Source organism: Erinaceus europaeus, chromosome 2, assembly GCF_950295315.1.
Source record: "Erinaceus europaeus chromosome 2, mEriEur2.1, whole genome shotgun sequence".
Taxonomy (NCBI): domain Eukaryota; kingdom Metazoa; phylum Chordata; class Mammalia; order Eulipotyphla; family Erinaceidae; genus Erinaceus; species Erinaceus europaeus.
This window is the reverse complement of record NC_080163.1, coordinates 90,233,459-90,241,841: the sequence shown is the minus strand read 5'-3', so window position 1 is coordinate 90,241,841 and position 8,383 is coordinate 90,233,459.

Below are 8,383 nucleotides of genomic sequence, written 5' to 3'. Positions count from 1 at the left end.
CATTTTATAAATTGTATATTCCAGATAACTTCAATGAAAATATTCATGATGCACTTTTTGGTAGAATTCAAGAACAATAAAATGTTTTATTTTCTCAATTAGAATCCATAATGTGGTGTGATAGACTTGGTTCAAATCCCAGCTCTTCAAGTTACTCGTTGTAACCAGATAGGAAACCAGTTAATGTATGGGTGAAATAAAGATTAGCATTAATACTAGATTTGTAGAAGAGGAGTTTTAAAAGTTACTATCTGTAAAGTGTTTGTAATACTGGCACAAACTTAGCTCTTACAAAGGGGTGGGTAAGGTATGGCAATAGCTTGCTCTAGGTTGGTAACAACAGAAGTAGAGAGAAGCAACAGATTGAGAGAGATATTTTTTAGGTAACATTGTCAGTACTTTTAGAATTTTTAATTAATGCAACACTGGTCTATACTAGACAGCTCTTGATACTAAATTAGATATGAAATGTAAAGTGGAAGAACACTTTATGATCTTCTACCTGGGCTTACACAACTGGAGAAGGTATTCTGTCATCTAAAGAAAAAGAATTACACTGAATGTTAATTTCTGTTTCAGCATACTGGTCTCAAAGTATTTTTTAAATAGTTGACAGTTTGATACCCAGGTTGAGAACATAAAGAAGTGATATTAATGCTTATATACGTGGAAGGTGCCAGTTCCATGTGAAGATGGGTTCCTACATTATCACACTTAACCTGTTAGTTTATATAGTGATATAGACTGATACACCTCATATTGGTTAGTATTAATTCTTAATAAGCCAAATTAAAAGGAAACAGGGAGCTTAAACTTCAATAACCTCTACCAAAGAAGGCAAGACAAATGTTTCAAAACAAATTCCAAAGTGTATTTGATAAACACACACACACACACACACACACACGCTTTTTTTTTTTTTTTTTTGCTATCAGAGCTATTTTCTGGGGCTTGGTGCTGGTGCTACAAATCCACTGCTCCTGGCATCTATTTTTCCATTTTATTGGATAGGACAGAGAGAAGTTGAGAGAAGAGGGGGAAGGGAGAGAAAGAAAGAAAAGATAGACACTGCAGACCAGTTTTGTCGCTCCTGAGGCATCTCCCTTCAGGTGGGGAATGTGGGGGTGAACCTGGACCCTTGAGCTTCAAGGGTATGCAAAACTGGGTATACCATTACCTGACACCCATACACATATATTTTAAAGACTATACCCAGTATTGAAATATAGAGTAGAATTAAAGATTAATTGTGATCTGATTAAAGATAATATTGCTCACATCTTATACTAAGTGATCTCCTAATTTGGTAAGTATAGTGAAAGGAGAATTATATTACTATTTATAGTTATGCTTCACTTATCAAGTATTATTCTCAAACGCATTCAGAATTTCTTAAAACTTTCCTCAATCTCACTTATATACATTTTGTTTGCCTCCAGGATTATTGCTGGGGCTCAGTGCCTGCACCATGAATCCATTGCTCCTGAAGGCTACTTTTTTTCCCCTTTGTTGCCCTTGTTCTATCATTGTGGTTATTATTATTGTTTTTATTGATGTCATTATTGTTGGATTGGACAGAGAGAAATAGAGAGAGGAGGGGAAGAGAGAGAGAAAGAGAGAAAGGTAGACACCAGCAGACCTGCTTCACCACTTGTGAAGCAACCTCCCTGCAGGTGGGCAGCCAAGGGCTCAAACCCAGATCCTTACCCCGGTAGGTTCTCTTTACACACCATGTGCCCTTAGCCAGCTGCGCTACCTCCCAGGTCCCATATACATATCTTAAATAAACTTTGATCTACTAACAAACACAAGATTAAAAGAAGTTATGAATTATCAATGTATGTAAGTCACCAGAGAAAAAAGAAAACTGTGCTATATTAAATAAATAGCTTATGGAAAATAACTCAGTTATAATCTGTGATAGACTGAGAATGAGCTGTTATCCCCAGTCAGTCTATCTTGGCGTTACTCTCGATCGCACTCTGTCATTTCACAAACATCTCATAAAAACTGCAGCAAAGGTGGGCGTGAGGAATAACATCATTGCAAGACTGTCCAGCTCCTCATGGGGCGCGAGCGCTTCCACTATGATCATCATCTCTGGCATTATGCTATTCCACTGCAGAATACTGTGCCCCAGTATGGTTCCGTAGCCCCCATGTCCACTTGGTCGATTCCAAATTATATTCCTCCATGAGGATACTTTCTGGAACCATCCGTTCCACCCCGCTTCCATGGCTGCCAGTTCTTAGCAACATCGCCCCGCCAGATATTCGTCAGGATGCGGCATCATCTAAGTTCATTTCCCACATCTACGCTCGACCGGACCTGCCAATATACGCGTATATCTTCGCCCACCCTGTCCAATGCTTGATGTCTCGTCACTCAATCTGGTCCCCTATGCCTACACTGAACTTCTCTGTTCCAGTCTCTTGGAAACAGAGCTGGCAGTCAGCTGAGGTAAAGAACAAACACCTCATCGCAGACCCCTGCAAGCGTCAACCCGGCTTTGACCTAGCATGTTATGATTGGGCCCTCCTCAGTTGCTATCGAACAGGCCATGGCCAGTGCACCGCTATGTTCCATCGCTGGGGAGCCAGAGACGACCCGAACTGCCCCTGCGGCTACAGACAATGACCCACATAGTCAACGACTGTCACCTCTCCATATTCAAAAGAGGTCTCGAAACTTTACATCAGGCTCAACCTGATGCTGTTGACTGGCTACAGAAGAAGGGCAAATGCTAGAAGAAGAACTTACTATTTTAAATATACATACTTTTTTCAAGTTGTAAAAATGAGTAGAGTAATAGTATGTCTATGGTGGGAATGCCATAAAGGTAAATGTAGTTAAATAACATAAATTTTATGACACTTGGAAAGAGATTAATGCATGTTAGCATAAAATTACAGATGATTTTGGTACACTTTTCAATAAATTGTGCATAATTTTAAGAAAATAATATTCGGCACATATGAAATCGCTTGCCTGGGTAGTGCAGTTTGTTTGTCTTGTATTCAAATCAGGTTGGAACCTGGCTCCCATCACATTTTTCAGTGCTGTGGTATCTCTGTTTTTGACTGCAAAAGTCATTCTGGAATTGTAAAGCTGAAGTGATGACAGAACATTCTTATTCAACTAGAAATTATCTTTAAAAATATCAATTATGAAGATGAAGATTGTCTACGGCCATACTACCCTGAATACGCCTGATCTCAGAAGATGAAGATTGATTGCACTTCACCAGCTAAAAATAACATTGACCTTTTACGGAAATAAAATAAAAAGTGAAAAGTAAACTCTTCTGAATAACTTACACTAACTTTTTAAAATATACTTGGGCAGTTAAATACAGTAAGTAATCAGTAAAGCAATAATTAATTGGAGATAGAGACTAGCTACAAAAACAAGCTATATGTTTTAGTATATATGTTTTTCTTATGTCTACGTATATAAATAGGTGATATATGGTAGAGAAGTTAGATAGTTAGATGATAGATGTGTATCCCTAAGAATAATCATATATTTTAATACAAGTAATTGAGAAAATTTAAATTTTCATTATGTAGAATAATAACATTGTGTTAACACTAAATAAATTGTGGTGACTCATCATTTAGTGACTAACAATAAGAAAAAACAAAATAAAATAGCACCATTTTATTCCTAAAGATGTATAGTCAGTTATATCCTATCGTTTTACTAAATCATCTGTAGTAATATCTTTTTAAAAATTCTTATGTCTATGTATTTTCTTTTTTAAAAAGATTTATGTATTTATTTATTTTTACTAATGATGTAATAATAATCAACAAGATTGTGAGATAAGATGGTACAATTCCCACCACCAGAGTTTCATATTCATCCCCTCCAATGGAAGGTTTCCTATTCTTTGTCCTTCTGTGAGTAGACCAAAGATCTTTATGGAGTGCAGAAAAAGTGGGAGGTCTATCTTCTGTAATTGCTTCTCCATTAGACATGGGCTTTGATAGGTCATTCCATACCCCCATCCTATTTCTGTCTTTCCCTAGTGAGGCAGGGCTCTGGGGAGGTGGGGTTCCAGGACACATTGGTGAGGTTGTCTGCCCAGAGAAGTCAGGTTGGTGTCATGGTAGCATTTGCAACTTGGTGACTGAAAATCATTAAGATATAAAACAGAACAAATTGTTTAATAATCAAGAACATAAAGATAAGAATATAGCAGATAAGTTCTGGGATCTTCATGTTGGAAGAAGTTAGACAGTCTGTTTTAGGTATATTCAAAGAGGCCCATGACTTTATTAATTTTTTCCTGAGCCTGGCAGCTAACATGCAAGTGGGCTAAAACTATTGTCTGGAAAGATGGTATCAAAGTTGGGAATAGGACTAGAAAGCTGAATTAGAGCAGGGAGTAGCTCCCAAATATGGAAAAGTATATAACTACTGTGAACTATAAACCCCATCAATCTGATATAGAGCCTGTCTCTGCATATTTAGCACAGGATCGTGTATAAACTCTGCATCCCTATTGGTATGACCTTGAATTTATTTATTTATTTATTTATTTTATTTTCTTTATTTATTGGATATAGACAGCCAAAAATCAAGAGGGAAGGGGAAATACAGAGGGTCAGAGACAGAAAGACACCTGCTGCTTTACCACTTATGAGAGGGAGGGTAGACATTAGGCTTCCCAGGGTGGCAGGGGCGGGGTGGAGGTGGGTGGGTGGGATGGGACATAGTCTTTTGTTTACCCACGCAGGTGGGGACTGGGGCTTGAACCTTGGTCCCTGCATATTATAACATGTGCACTCAACCAGGTGCTCTACTACTCAGCCCCCCATGTCTATTCTTTCTAAAATATTTGTATTTACATATTACAGTCTTTAATACAATAGAGTACAAATAACTTTGGATTTTGTAAATAGTTATTTTTGTTAATTACCAATTATTACAGTAATAACCACTTAAACGTGATTTGTTTAATATTTCATCAGATAGAAAGTGATACAGGGGGTCAGGCAGTCATGTACCCACTTAAAAGCACATATTAATGTGCGGAAGGATCCAGGTTCAAGCCCTGCTGTCCACCTGCTGGGGAGAAGATTCACTGGCTTTGAAGCAGGTCTGCAGATGTCTATCTTTCTCCTTTTCTGTCTCTCCATCCTTCTCAAATTCTCTCTGTCCTATCAAGTATAATTGAAAGGGAAAAAAAAGGAAAAATGTCCTCTGGGTATTGTGAATTTATAGTGTCTGCACTTGAGCCCCAGCAATAACCCTGACAGCAATAAAAAAAAAAAAAAAAAGAAAGAAAGAAAGAAAAAAAGAATCCAAAATATTGTGGCAATCAAAACATATTGAATCTTTTTTTTACCTATTCTGTGAGCCTTTTCTCTTGCATATCCATAATTTTCCTTCCAGTAATCCACACCTGCTATTATTTTCCAAGAACTGATCTTGGGCTGCGGATCCACTTTACTCAGAAAGGAAACCAGAAATTCCGCAACCAGAAATTTACACTGAGTTTATTCCCAAACACCAGCCAACACTTTATTATGACCTTCACCTAAAAACTAATCAGTATTCCAATGTGAAAGTACAGTTTGACTGAATGAAGCTTCACAACCACTCAGAAAGGGTCACTTACTTTACACAACTTTTTTTGAAACTGAACCCCTGACTTGTCTGAGTGTTTCCTTTCGCTGTTTAACTTCTCTCATTTTCCTGGAGTAAAAAAGCTCTGCACATGTCACTGAATGCAAACTTTTGTCTCAGATACCGAATCACTGAGGCATTTATATTTCACTGCACATATTACAGATGTTACTTTTGTGACTATAAAATAAACACTTAATTTATCCTGAGTCAACTGTAAATCTGTATTCTTTTAGGATATCTCTTTTTGTTTGTTTATTTTTTTTCTTCTGTTTTTGTCATCACTAGGGATTTCCAATTCCAGACTGGCTAGAGATATAGCTCAGTTTGTCAGAGTACATAATTTGCATGCCAGGGTCTCTAGAGGTTTCAGGTTCCTTGCCTGGCTCCACGAAATGCTAAAGCTGGGTGGTCCGTTAGTCATCTCCTGCACTTAAAACCAATAAATTTTGACAGTTAAGCACATACTACTAAGCACAAGAACCCAGGTTCGAGCCTTCGCTCCCTATCTGCAGGGGGAGGTGTTGCTTCACTAGCGGTAAAACAGGTCTGCAGGTATTTCATCCACTAATAATCCCAACTGCTTTGAGCTTTGCTCTGACATCTTTCAACATTAAATTTCTATCTTTCTATAATAATAATCATTCAGGTTTTTAAAAACTTTTATAATATTAAAAACAGCTGGAGTAAAACAGTCATGACAGAAATAGCAGATAGCTTCAAATTGTGTGTTAATAAATACAGTGTTTCTCATACCTATTCAACTAAGAAATGTCATGAGAAGTATTTAAGAAAATAGCTAAAGAACTAGTACTTAGGGGAAGGCAGGTAATGGGACACTTGAGTCTTCTCTGTTTTTTGTTTGGTGAGTCTGGCTAGGGGTTTGTCAATTTTGTTTAATCTTTCAAAGAACCAACATTTGGCTTCATTGATCTTTTGTATGGTTCTTTTATTTTCGATGTTGTTTATTTCTGCTCGAACTTTAGTGATTTCTGTCCTTCTGGTTGCTTTAGGGTTCCTTTGTTCCTCTTCCTCTAAGTCATTGAGGTGTGCAGTAAGATCCTTCATTTGAGATTCCTCTTGGTGTTTAATATGTGATTGTATGGCTATAAGTTTCCCTCTCAGTACTGCTTTAGCTGTGTCCCAAATATTTTGATAGGTTGTGTCCTCATTTTCATTTGTTTCCAGGAACATTTGAATTTCCTGCTTGAGTGAGTCTCTGATCCAGTGGTTCTTAAGAAGTATGTTGTTTAGTTTCCAAATTCTGTGACTTTTAATATTTTCTGTTTGTTGTTACATGTTAGTTTTACTCCACTGTGGTCTGAGAAGATACTTGGGATGATTTCAATGCTCTTGAATTTATTGATGCTGTCTTTCTGGCCTAACATGTGGTCTGTCCTTGAGTATGTGCTATGTGGATTTGAAAAGAAGGTGTATTCCAGTTTTTGGGGGTGATGGGCTCTGAAAATGTCCAAGAGGTGTAGTCTGTCAATCTCTTCATTCAATTCTCTTGTATCTTTATTGGTTCTCTGCTTTGTTGCTCTGTCTAAGTGTGAGAGTGGGGTATTGAAGTTTCCCACTATTATTGTATTACTATTGATGTATTTTTGAAATTCTTTCAGTAGGTGCTTAATGTATTTAGATGGTCCCTCGTTGGGTGCATAGATGTTAATAATTGTTAAGTCTTCTTGGCTGATTGATCCTCTAATCATTATGTAATGTCCTTGCCTATCTTTTATTACTTGATTTAATTTAAAATCTATCGTGTCTGAGATGAGAATGGCTATTCCTGCCCTTTTTTGTGGTCCGTTAGCCTGTATGATAATTTGCCATCCTTTCACTTTATGTCTGTGTTTATCTTGTTGTGACAGATGGGATTCTTGCAAGCAGCATATGGTTGGTTTATGTTTTCTGATCCATCCCCCCACCCTGTGCCTTTTGATGGGTGAGTTTAAGCCATTGACATTTATTGATATTATGGATTTAATGTATTGTAGTGCCATTGTTAAAAAAAAATTGTTTGCTCTGATATATTGCAAGTATTATAGTGATGTTCGTGTTTATAAGAGGTCTTTTAGAACCTCTTTCCGGGCCGGCTTGGTGATGGTTGCCTCCTTTAATTGTTGTTTGTCTAAGAAGGTTTTGATCCCTCCATCTAGTTTGAATGAAAGTCTAACAGGATATATTATCCTTGGTTGAAACCCTTTTTCATTCAGGGCTCGATAGATATCTTGCCATTCCCTTCTGGCTTTTAGAGTTTGAGTGGAGAAATCTCCAGATAATCTTATGGGTTTTCTCTTGTATGTGACTTTTTGTTTCTCTCTTGCAGCCTTTAGGATCCTTTCTTTATCCTTACTTCTTCTCATTGTGACTATGATGTGTCTTGGTGTCTTCAGGTCTGGGTTGATTCTGTTTGGTACTCTCTAGGCCTCTTGCACCTTGATATCCTTTCTGTTATTCAGGTCTGGGAAGTTTCCTTGTATTATTTCCTCTAGAATGTTTGCTTCCCCTTCCTCTCTTTCTTCCTCTGGCAGGCCAATTACGAGAATGTTACTTCTGTTGAGCTCATCCCATATGTCTCTGTTGTTGCTTTCAGTGTCTCTCAATCTCTTTTTAAGCTCTTTCACCTCTTTCTTCATTTTCTCTAACTCATCCTCTGTCTGACTAATTCTGTTTTCTGCTTCTGTTAGTCTACTTTCCCTTGCCTCAGCTTCTTTCTTCATTACAGCTATTTCAGCTTTCAGTTCTC